Here is a 12,999-nt window from a genome sequence, read left to right as displayed (position 1 = left end):
TAAGTCTGAGAAGGAACTCACTCGGGTTTTAAACCGATGCCTTATACTTAAGGATAATTCAAAAATTCAATAAGTCTCGAAGGAACTCACTCGGGTTTCAAACCGACGCCTTGCAAAAGGAACTCACTCGGATTTTCATCCGATGCCCCGACTTAAAAAAGTTCTAAAAATTTCCATAAGTGTTGAAGTGTTGAAGGACCCATACGAATTTTCATCCGATGCCTTATAGTTGGATCTTGTTCTTGAATGTGGTGTATGATGCCCCCCAATCAAAAGATAGTTTGTTGAAAGCCAAAAATTGCATTGATTGAGTTGAAAATGATTACATCGCGAACAAAATTGAAATCATCCTCAAGGATAAAACTTTTTGAGATGCCTAGCATTCCACGAACGATCCAACTCTTTCTGGGAATCGATGTTCTTCAGCCTGTAAGCTCCTGAACCGACCGGTTTCACAACCATATAAGGTCCTTCCCAGGAAGGGTCCAACTTTCTTTGGTGACGCGGGTCGGAAGCTAGGGTGTTTCTCAACACCAGATCTCCGGCTAAGTACCGACGATTCTTCACTCGAGTATTATAATGAGACGCTATCCTTCTTTGATAATGTTGAGTTCGTGCTATTGCCTTTGCACGAACTTCGTCCAACAAATCAAGACTATCAAGCAGTCCTTGTTCATTTGCTTTTTCCTCGAACTCACGATCCCGTAACGTCCCTGCCATTATCTCCACTGGTGCCAATGCTTCGGATCCATATGCCAACCTGAATGGAGTTTCTCCCGTGGGTGTTCGAACCGTAGTTCTATAAGCCCACAAGACATTATGAAGTTCTTCGACCCAAGAAGCTTTGTCGCCTTCGAGTCTTCTCTTTATTCCTTCCAAAGAGCGTTCGGTTAGTAACCTCTACCTGGCCATTGCTTTGGGGGTATGCCACTGAGGACATACGATGCTCGATCATATATGTTCCACAAAATTGCTCAAATTGTGGACAGTCGAACTGAGTACCATGGTTAGTGACAATAATCTTTGGAATCCCAAACCGATATATGATTGATTCAAGCACAAATTTCTCCACTTTTTTCTCAGTAATTGTCGCCAGTGCATTGGCTTCTACCCATTTTGTGAAGTAGTCAATTGCTACTATCAGATATTCCCGTCCGCCTGATGCCTTGGTAAATTTGCCCATGATATCAATTCCCCACATTGCAAAGGGAATGGGATTTAGAATTGAAGTCATAGTTTCCGCCGGGCGCTTCGACACTGTAGCATGAATTTGACAGTTACTACATCGACGAACGTAGTCCATAGCAGCCTCTTGGACCTTAGGCCAATATAACCCAAGTCTTAGAATTTTATGGGCCAAGGCTCTGCCACCCATGTGAGCTCCACAAATTCCTTCATGAACCTCAGCCAAAGCTGATTTTGCTCCTTCGGGGCCTATACATCTCATAAGGGGTCCAGCATAAGATCTTTTGTATAGTCTCCCATTCTGAATGACAAATCTAGCTGATCGAATCTTGATCAACCTTGCCTCTACTGGATCCTCGGGTAATTTGTCATCCCTTAGATATTCGATTATTGGATCCATCCAAAGAACGTTCGCTTCAACATAAGAAATTTCTTTCTCATGATAACTTGGAAAAGTTATCTCTTCAATGTAGACCGAAGGGTCTAGATTCTTTTCCTTGGCATTGGCTAGTCGGGATAGCTCATCTGCCACTGAATTTTCATTCCTCGAAATCCGAGATATCTTCAAATTCCGAAATTGGTTTTGAAATGCCCGCACTATCTCTCGATATTTTTGCAAGCGTGGTTCTTTAATGCCATACTCCCCCTGGACTTGGTTGACTATAAGCCGAGAGTCACTATAAATAGTAACATCTGCAATAGCTAATGCTTTTGACAACCGAAGTCCCGCTATCGTGGCCTCATATTCCGCTTCGTTATTACTTGCATCAAATGCGAATCTCAAAGCATATCGAATAATAAATCCTGCTGGACTTTTTAATAGAATTCCAGCTCTGCTCCATCTTTATTACTCGAACCATCCACATATACCTCCCAAGTGGTTGGTATAATGGGATCCTCAATGGTGGGTTCCACTCGGTGCAGTAGTTTCTACTACAAAGTCGGCTAATGCCCGAGCCTTGATTGCAGCTTCGGGCTTAAAGCTCACTTGGAACTCGCCGAGCTCAACCGACCAGGATACCATCCTTCCGGACAAATCAGGTTTGTTAAGAACTTTACTAAGAGGAAAAGTTGTAAATACCTCAATTGGATGAGCCTCGAAAATATGGCCTTAGCTTCCCGGCGGCCATCATCAGAGCCGAGCTCGCTTCTCAATCTGCGAATATCTCGTCTCCGCATCTAGCAACACGTGGCTTACATAGTAAATCGGCCATCGTTTCTTATCTTTCTCCCGAACAAGTACTTGCACCGACCACCGAAAGGGATGTCGCTAGATATAGCTGTAATATTTCCCCCTCTCTCGGCCCGGACAGGATCGGTGGTTGTCCAAGTGCTTCTTTTAATTCCTCGAAAGCTTTCTGGCACTCTTCAGTCCACTTTGCTTCCTTACTGCCCTTCAGGTCTTTAAGTGCCTTGAAAAAAGGCAAACATTTTTCTCCAGACTTGGAGATAAATCGATTTAAAGTAGCAACTCTCCATGTCAAACATTGTACATCCTGAACGGTTTTGGGAGCCTCCATATCAATCAGAGCTTGTATTTTGGCAGGATTAGCCTCAATTCCCCTCTGTGATACCATGAAACCCAAAAATTTGCCTGAGGAGACTCCAAAGGCACATTTTTCGGGGTTTAACTTCATTTGATGCTTCCTCAGATCGAGAAAACCTCGACTCAAATCTGCAATGTGATTTGCTTTTGTAAAGCTTTTCACTAGCATGTCGTCAACATAAGCTTCAACATTCTTTCCTATCAGTTCTTTGAAAATCTTGTTGACGGCCCTCTGATATGTTGCTCTTGCATTTTTTAGGCCAAAAGGCATGACCTTGTAATAATAGCTCTCACGATCAGTCATGAAAGCCGTATACTTCTCATCCTCCTTATTCATAAGGATCCGATTATACCCCGAGTAGGCATCCATGAAACTTAAAGTTTCATATCCTGCAATCGCATCTATCAAGAGGTCAATCCGAGGCAACGGGTAGCAATCTTTTGGGCAAGCTTTGTTTAGATCTCGTGTAGTCCGTACACATCCTCCACTTCCCATTCGCCTTTTTCACCATCACCACGTTGGCCAACCAAGTTGGGCACTCGATTGGTTCTATGAAACCAGAATTCTTAAGTTTTCCAACTTCGCTCCGAACGGCTTCATACTTTTCTTCTTTTCTGTATCACTGGTTTCGCCTTAGGGTCTATCCGTAGTTTGTGCTCTGCAATGGCCCGATCGATCCCCGGCATATCCTCGACAGACCATGTGAATACATCTTTATTCTGTTGAAGAAATAACTTCAACTCATCTTTAAACTCTTCCAAATTGCTCGGACCCGATATAAGTAATCTTTTTCTCATCTTCGGACACACACTGGATTTGCTCCAGCTTTCTCCACCGGTTCGGGCCTTTGCATCTCTGTCTCTTCCCGATCATCTCGAACTTCTATGGGGAGGGCAATAACCTTCCTTGGACCCTCCTTGTCTTTTAAATAGGCAACATAACACTGCCGAGAGATCTTCTCGGTCGAGGAGACTTGACCAATTCCCATATCAGTCGGGAATTTTATCTTCAGGTGTTTTGTCGAAACAATAGCACCTATCTTGGATAAAGATGGTTGCCCGAGAATCATATTATAGGTTGGTAGTTCTCGAACCACCAAAAAATTGATTCGAACAGTTGTTTCCTTAGGAAAACTTCCAATGGATAAATCCAACTGAACCGATCCTTCCGCTACTGCAGATGACCCTGCAAAGCCATATAGGTGTGTAGATGAAGGTTTCATCAAGTCCCGATCCACCTTCAATTTTTGATACACTTCGTAGGAAATTAGGTCAGTTGCAGACCCTGTATCAATCAAAACTCTATGCACTTCCCGCCGTGCAATCTCTACCTTGATGACTATAGCATCATCATGAGGTAAACAAACGTCTCTTTCGTCTTCTTCGCTAAAGGTGATAGAATCTTCACCATTCAGCTTCTTCCGCTTCTGCGCTTTTCCGGCTCCAACAAATTTGGATTTTGTTTTCAGACTCCGGAATGATTCGGGCTCTGGTCCCCCGAAGATGGTAAGGATCGGTGACCGAGTAGCAACTTCAATCACCTCCTTGCCTTTTTTAGATTTCGGGGCCTCCCTCGATCGTTCTGAACTAACCGAACGATCCCTCTTTGGAGCAGCCGCACGTGGCCCACGTGGCTCCTCCCTTCTCCTCGCTAACAAACTCGGACAGATGTCCCCGAGATATCAATCTCTCAATATCCGCCTTCGATGACGACAATCATTAGTATAATGACCATAGTCCTTGTGGAATCGGCAATACTTTTCCCGATCCTCGTCGCTCTCCGGGTTTCAAAAGAATTTTAGGCGGCCACTTTAAAATATTTTTTCTTTTGAGGATATTCAAAATATCAGCCCGAGGAGCATTCAATGGAGTGTATTCACTTCTACCGGGGGATCTTTGGCGCCAAGGCTGGGATTTTCCAACCCGATCACGAACATTCTTCTTTGGCTTCTCGTCTCGCTCAGGAGCCTTTTGTTCCTTATTGGAGACTTTATTATCTCCTTGGCGCGCATCTAGAATCTCCATGACTTCAGCCTCGCTTCGGCATCTCCGTACCAACTCAAGCATAAGTCGTAGGTATATCCCGTAGTAATAACTCCAGGAGTTTCCGGTTAGTGAGTCCTGTGAATAGAGCGGTTCTGGCTACTTGTTCATCCAAGTTTTCTATTTCCATCATCACTTTGTTGAATCTTTTCAGAAACTCTCTGATCGATTCGTTCTTTCCTTGTTTGATAGTAAACAAGGTTTCTTCTGTTTTCTTGACCTGTATCTCACTCTGGAATCGCCCTATGAATTGGCGCGCCAATTCGTCAAAGTTTACGATCCTTCCAGAGGGGAGGTTAGAAAACCACTATTGTGCCGCCTCCGCTTAGAGATGAACCAAAAACCCCGCATAAAATTTCATCGAATTACTCCGAAACCGCCATGGTCTGTTGGTAATAGCTGATGTGAGCAGTTGGATCTCCGTAGCCATCGAATGTTGAGAAGGTAGGCAAACGGAAGTTATGGGGAAACCGATATCCCGCAATTGGCTCAGCAAAAGGAGTCTTCCGAATGACTGAGTAAATATCCTCAGTTATTCTTCCCTTAGCCAACTGCCCTAATTTCTCATTGATGTTGGCCAATTCTTGACCAATCTGAGTCGGGTGATCTTCAGCAATATGATCACGACCTCGATTAACACGATCATCCCGTGCTACTCGATCATCACGAACAGCCCGTCCTTCCCGAGCATTCCTCTCGTCACGAACTGCTCGATCATCACAAACAGTTCTTCTGACAGTGGGTGAGTGAGTTCTTACCCCTGTATCCAACCTTGTATTTGAATCAGTTGTACTCTCTTGTTGTCTGTCGAACCGATCGCCTCGCCTCGGTTGATCATCGATCCTCCGAAGTCCTTGTTCTCCTTCACGGAAATTCTGATCAACATTCCGGTCTTCCGCCATTCTCTGGTCACGGGGCAATGCACGTCTCCTTGAATCGCGTTAATCAGGTTCTTGTGGTAAAACCACTCGTCTGGTGAGCATGTGGAGTGCTTGGCTCACCTCCAAGAGTTGAATCTTTACCTGATCCAATTGATCTTGGATTGTATCAGGAGGAGGATTACGTCCTCCCTGGCCATCATCCACTTCGATAGGATTTTGGCTTTCCTGGGGAATATCTGGATTATTCACTCCAGGTATTTGAACACCGGAATTGCGTTGTGCAGCGGCTGCTGATTTGGTCACCATGGCTTTTCAAGTCTTTCCCACAGACGGCGCCAAATGATGCGTCCAAAATCTGCTCAGCCCTTGGATCTCCACGTGATGTCCTGCAAAACGAAAGCGTCAGATGTGGCCCGACCGCTGGGGTCGGGAGTCCACCTCCGAAGGCTAAGTCAGTTGATGAACTTAATCACAAACGGATCTGCAAGAAGCACAGAGCTAATGAATGAAGAAACGGGAAAGGTGATCTAGATAGCGTAACGCCGATAGTTTAGGTCTATCGCATGTATCCGAACCCGAGTCTCAGATAGTATTCTTATTGATCGATTGATCCGTCCCTCACCTTGTATGGTAGTGAGGTTTATATAGAGTGTACCTTCGAATCTCCTTCGTTGGATGCACTTGAGCCTTCTTCGGGTAGTCGTTGGATCTCATCAGTTAGATCCGTTGAGCGATAGACTTCTACTAGTTTGGGCTAGTAGAGGACTCCTGAGATAACCGTTAGGTTATGCGATAGTTATCCCTTTGATAATGATTATCCGCAGCCGTCAGTTTGAGTCTGCCATCATCAGGGTGATTACCCTAATCCATAAGTAAGATTAGGGCACGCTTGCAGCCGAATAAGCTTTCTTCTTCAGCAAGCCATCTTTCGGATCCGGTTCGCTCGGGAGCGATTCGGTTTTCTCCGTCTCGACCGGGGACGAGGGTCGGACCAGGTATGAACCCGGTCTGATCATAAACTCTCCATATCAGTAAGATTCTTCAATAGTCTTCTCTCCCCCCTCCATTCCCACTTCTATCTACCCCTCAATATTCTTAATTTAGGATTTACTTTCAGCATTATTTATTGTTCTCCCTTCCCCTGGATCCTTGATCAGAGATGCCTACAGTCGTGCCTCTCTTTGGTTAAGGCTTCCTTTTTCTTTTATTGCTTTGTTATTTACTTTCTGCCTATTCATTCATTATCTCGGACCACATAACCGGAGCAAGCCTACAGTTGTGCCTCTGTTTCTGGTGACGGGTGGTGTTGCATCTGCATTTTTTTTCCTGTCTTTTATTTATGCATTAGTTATGTTTGCTTTATTTTTTTCGTTTCAAGTCGATTGCATTAGATGTATGGATTAGGATTTTTGGTTTAGTTTAAGTAATAAGTTAACAAAAATTGAATCTTTCCACTCTCGCATTACTATTAAGAAGTTGAATTCTAGGTGGCATATCTCCCTAAGATTGACCCGTTAGCTACACGATACTGTGCGCTTGCGGTTATTTTATTTTGCAAACAGAAGACAAGAAAGTAATGAACAATAAGAATTCAAATAGTGATAGTTCTATTTAGCGTACCTTTCTCTTGTGTTCTCATACCTTTTTATAGCTTTTCTAAGTATGAGTTTGAGTGGGACTCAAACGTTAGTTAGGTTTTGATCTCAATCTTAGTCATTGAGTCCTACTCAAATACGAGTAGTTGAGTCTTGACTGAATACCGTTTCTTTGTCTAAGAATCTTATTCAGATTTACCCTGCTATTCAGTCTTTGTACTTTTCGACCGACCTTGACTTGGTCGGTCTAACTTGATTCGAGCTGGTCGGACTAGGCTCAAACCGAACTGGTTTGATTTCGATCTGATTGGCCAAGGCTCAAACCGAACTGGTTCGAGTTTATTTATTCTTTCCTCATCATAAGCCCCCCAGTCTCTGAAGTCCGAGCATCTTATATTGTTCGTGCTTTTAGAGATTTGGTAACCGAACTCATTTATCATTTTCGGCCAGTGTTACTTGGGTGCATTCATAGCCTTGTTTTGGAAGTATTATGGTTGACTTCATCTAAAGGATACTGCGCCATGAAAAGCTGGGAACAACGGCGCACGTTCTCTGAGGGAGCAACTCTACTGACACGTGGTCAGGTGTTAAAGACTTCTTATGATGACCTCTAACCTTTGACAAATGCGTGAATATCAACCGTTTTCTTCTCTCTTAACCCCAACCTTCAGATTGGAATCTTATATAAGATCTAAGAATGATATATTTTCTATGGATCATCAGATGGAGGGTGTCACATCCCCCCAGCCGGTACCCTATATGGATTACCTTGGGAAGTGATCCAAAGCCCAAAAGATCAAGTTTAGGAACGATCATATCCATTTAGCACAATAACATAATCAAAAGCAAGAACAAATCATTGTATTCTAATAAGTTAATAATAAAATTAAAGAAAAGATCTTAGAAGGATCACTAAGAATATAAGATTGGAGACAGCAGAATCAGCTCCAGTATCACTATTTGAGTCCCCAAAGTTGAAGATTGCAGAATATTGCAGCCTAAACCCAAAGAGGCCGGCAGACTCGAAATGAGAATGGAAGACAGGAAGACAATACATAAAGGAGTGCCATGGAAACGCAACATGTGAAAGCGAGAGAGTTGAAAGAGAATGATGAGTAGAAGAAGAGAGTACACAATATAGAGATATGGCAGGGTAATATTATTTATACAGAAGAGAAGCAGGACCGTTGAGCTGCTTAATGCCCGAAATATGCTAGATGGAGTTGGTTAAGTACAGACGTTCCGAAACGGTTATTCTTTTTCGTTAACAGAGTTAAACAGAATCTTTACAAAAATTCTTGTCTAGTTGTCACCAAGCTTCGTTTGACTTGATTCATTGAGGCCGGACGACTCGTAGCTAGAGATAAAATCTTACAGCTCTGTTGTTTAATTGATAAGTTAATTAATTTAGTATCTACTAGTTGATATGAAAATCCCGTTAGAATCTATTATTGCCAAATTGGGTTTTAGGTAGTTATCACCCCCAAAAGGTCGAAGGCTTAGGCTTCTTTGCCGCATCTATTTTGCTTACGGGTTTGTTCTTTAATTCGAATAATCTTTATTGCTCGGTAAGGGTAGAACAGCTCAGGTCAATGATTAAACATGGGGATATGGTTTAGTGGGTTGGAAAAGCTTAAACAAAGTCAAAAATACAAAGGTTAAAGACCAATACATGTTTAGTCACATGGTTAAATGGAGAATACAATTTTAAAAGTCGCGCTGAAATTCGGGAGTCGGTAGATTTGAGTAGTAATTAGCCAATCTCGAGTGTCGAGTTGGCCGGTCTAACTTGGTTCGAGTTAAAATAAACACCGTTGATGACCTCTCTAAGCTTAATACTTCTTGATCTTATTTATCTGAAGTCCGAGCGAGTGAAATTTTTGAGGAATCCTACGTTTTGTTAGCTAGAGAGCCGATTGGTCGGGAATGGAATATGAGGGTGCCAAATACACCTATCTTCACTGTCCGTTATTTATTTATTCGGGCGCTCTTTTTGCATGTTAGAACTTGTAAAGGTGCTACAATTTGATGGAACAAGAAAATCTAAGAGGAATTTGACTAGTCATCTTTAGGGATAGTGTAATCGTGATACAGCCGACAGCTTTTATCATTTAAAGTACTAGGTTTCTTAGATTTTCCAGCACGAACGATTTATGATGTGGCGGGGGCAAATGAGTTTTAGAAATGATGAAAATGTGCGTGTTAATGTGTGTACGAGAACATACCCGGGACAAAAACAACGCCGAAGGTAGCAGCTATAATTCCCATCGCTGTTGAATCCACGTCTGATCCAGATTCCCTAGAATCCCAATAATAGATCGAAACCCTAGTCATCCCAGTGAATTGCATGCCCAGACCCTAACATCGAGTTTTCTTCCGTAAGAAAAATCTCATTTGTTTCCGAACCAAAAGGCTCAGAACTCTCATTGTCCTTTGGATCCCTATCTAATCCAAAGACCCCATAATCCAGATAAAAGTAGGGACCTGGTCTTCCCAAAAACTTACGAACCCAGGCCCTAGGATCCCAATAAAAGATCACAACCTAGTTCTCCCAGTAAAATACAAACCCAAGTCCTAGAATCCGAACCCCCGTCGTCCTACTAAAATACAGACCTAAACCCTAGAATCCCAAAGAGAAGAACCCTCAACCGGAACCCTAAGGCCAAAAAAACCCAAATCCCTCCGTGAACTCGTAGGCGAACATACACTTCAATCGGGTAAACGGGTCGTGACGTTGGGTAAACGGGGTCGTGACGTACCGCGACAAGAAATGGATAAAGAGCGTTTAGGGGTTCCCGGGTCAGCGATGGACCGGGTTGGTATCTCTCTTCTCCCTCCCTTCCCATGGACATTGTGTCCAAAGCATTGGATGAAATAAAGGAAGTTGTTTGGAATGCGGCGATGCTTACAGCTGTTGTGCAATGACCTTGGAATAATTTAGAAGAGAAGAAAGAAAGAAGAAAAAAAATTATTCTTTATTTGTACGAAATATTATCAAAATGTTATGTCAGACGTACACATCGATCCTATCCTAGCTAACAACACGGCACTCAATCAGTTTCACAGTGCAGAAGAAGGGGTTGAACTGCAGGCATTCTCCACCCCGATCGCAGGTGGTCTCAGAACTTGCCGGTCCTGAATCTGTCGAATATGAATTTATTAGCTGCCTCGGACAAATGGCTTCCATCCCAATTAACTCGGACCTTGGGGTTCGCGCACGGCGCTACATACACAGGTTTGCCGTCCACAAGAGCTGTTCGCCCACACCGCGCTCCTGGGGTGTAGTTGTACTTTCCCCCAATGCCGCAACAAGCTCCGAGTAGCGGCTTCTCAAATCCTACAAGAAGCGAGAATTCGGAGAGAGCATCACCAGTCGCCCAATCCCACATTACATGTACGTAAAAAGTGTTTTAAGGAATCTGTTGACCTCTCAGGTCTTAGATGACTTACCATACGCATCACCTCGGCTGAAGAGGGTATACTTGATCGAGTAGATGTCCACGTATGTGATGTGAGCCGAGGGAAGTTGGGCTCTCAGAGCAACAACAGCTTCCTTCAACTTGTCATTGAAGTACATCGATATGTTATTATAACGTGTTGCACAACCAGCTACGTCCAGTTCGGATGCATCCTTCACTGGAAAGAGTGTAAGGACATAAGCAAAGCAACCAATGGGGCTTGTGTTATGGATCCAGAAGTATCTCCCCCCGAAATCGTACACCGCCTGCAAATTAAATTCACATCCATATGCTTAGCTCAAACGCGTGACACTTGAGCATGCCTTCTTGGTAACTAAGGCGGTCAAGGGTAATATTTTGGTTACCTTAACATTTTTGGAGAACTTGGCAATTACATCTGGAATGTCGATTTCATCTAGAGACTGCTTGAGGAACAAACCCAGAGCAACATCATTTTGACCCATATCGAATGTGTACAAAGCTTGAGGGTAGAAACTTTCCCTCGGCACAATGTGGGCGAATTCCCGACCTGGCAGGTTCACATAATATAGATGAGCAACTCAGAAGAACCGGAACAACCGAGTCTGCATAAAATCGAGTAATCAATTACCTTTGCTCCTGATGGCATGTGATCTGTTTCTGAGTTGTTGGAGCTGAGACACTTGCACATCCAAGTAGAAGGGGCTTGGCCCCGGTGCGGTGCGGCTTCTATTCGACGCTCTAATTGTTGCCTCGGATGCTGCGAAATTAGCACCACGGTAAAAGTTGGTTTCCAGCGAATCAAGATATGCGCTGAGGAGCGGAAATCCGAGTCTTTCAGCTGTGATCGAGAAATTCACAGTTAGTGACTGTCCCGTTGCCTGGGGTTAACGGTGACAACTAAATTACAAGATACGGTTCGCGCACCCAATCCCATTTAGTTGGATTGAGATCATAAAGTTTGGTCGCCATTCGAGTTGAGTTGACAGGAGTTGGTATAGACTTGCGTCGAAATATCAACACGATATCCCACAAAGAAGGGTAGGAGGAGTTTCTTAAGCCAATTAACCTGTCCAAACTATCCAAAAAATATCAAGCCCATCACTTTTGGCCCATCTGAATCACTTAGGCCAAATGGGCTTGAAAACTTTTTAATCCCCTAGCCAATGGGCTTGTAAACATAGAAAGTCGTCAGGGATCCGATTACAGCCGGATCGATAACATCCGATTCACCAATCCGGTTCCTCATTCCCGAGAGAACCGGTTCTCTAGGAATGGCGATGGGGCAGGTTAATTAAGCACCCCATGTTGAGTGTTGTATCTCAGTATGATGTTGGGCTTGGTTACGGTCGTGGACAACTAATAAAAGAGGGAACCCACCCAATCTCAATCCCAGAATCAAGATTTGGATCTTCCCAGTCCCAGTCGCCGCACCCACCCGAATCAAGCATAGAACCATCCCCGAGTCCTATCTCTCGGTGGAATCCGGATCTACCTCAGTCTATTGAATCCCATCATAAAGCACCCTCTTTTTCTTTTTAGTGCTGAAAATTTTTATAACACTGGATCCATGTAAAGGTTTCCACTCAATTGCATGTGAAACTAAAAGTAGTATATACTGCTCATAGAAAACCAGAACTGGGGGAAGGGAAAAGGGGAAAAAAAAATTAAGAAGAAGAAGGAAAGTTAAGTAAACAATGGATCAAAGGAACTTCAATTATCTTCTACCTATGAAATCAATGGCGAGCCTTCCATCACAAGGCCTGCCAGCCGACGTATTAAAAAATGTCTCCCCATTCGGTGCGGTGATCTGATTGAAGACAGCAGAATCAGCTCCAGTATCACTATTTGAGTCCCCAAAGTTGAAGATTGCCGGAATATTGCAGCCTAAACCCAAAGAGGCCGGCAGACTCGAAATGAGAATGGAAGACAGAAGACAATACATAAAGGAGTGCCATGGAAACGCAACATGTGAAAGCGAGAGAGTTGAAAGAGAATGATAAGTAGAAGAAGAGAGTACACAATATAGAGATATGGCAGGGTAATATTATTTATACGTAAGAGAAGCAGGACCGTTGAGCCGCTTAATGCCCGAAATATGCTAGATGGAGTCGGTTAAGTACGACGTTCCGAAACGGTTATTCTTTTTCGTTAACGAGTTAAACAGAATCTTTACAAAAATTCTTGTCTAGTTGTCACCAAGCTTCGTTTGACTTGATTCATTGAGGCCGGACGACTCGTAGCTAGAGATAAAATCTTACAGACTCCGTTGTTTAATTGATAAGTTAATTAATTTAGTATCTACTAGTTGA

General features: G+C 43.4%; 1 pseudogene; it reads right to left on the bottom strand.

Moving 5' to 3' along the window:
- Positions 1 to 10,310: 10,310 nt before the first annotated feature.
- Positions 10,311 to 12,632, bottom strand: LOC149011366 (esterase-like; annotated as a pseudogene).
- Positions 12,633 to 12,999: the final 367 nt, after the last annotated feature.

This window comes from Hakea prostrata, chromosome 7, assembly GCF_041222555.1.
Source record: "Hakea prostrata isolate BN-2017 chromosome 7, UWA_Hpros_2, whole genome shotgun sequence".
NCBI classification, from domain to species: domain Eukaryota; kingdom Viridiplantae; phylum Streptophyta; class Magnoliopsida; order Proteales; family Proteaceae; genus Hakea; species Hakea prostrata.
This window is presented reverse-complemented; position numbering and strand designations above follow the sequence as displayed.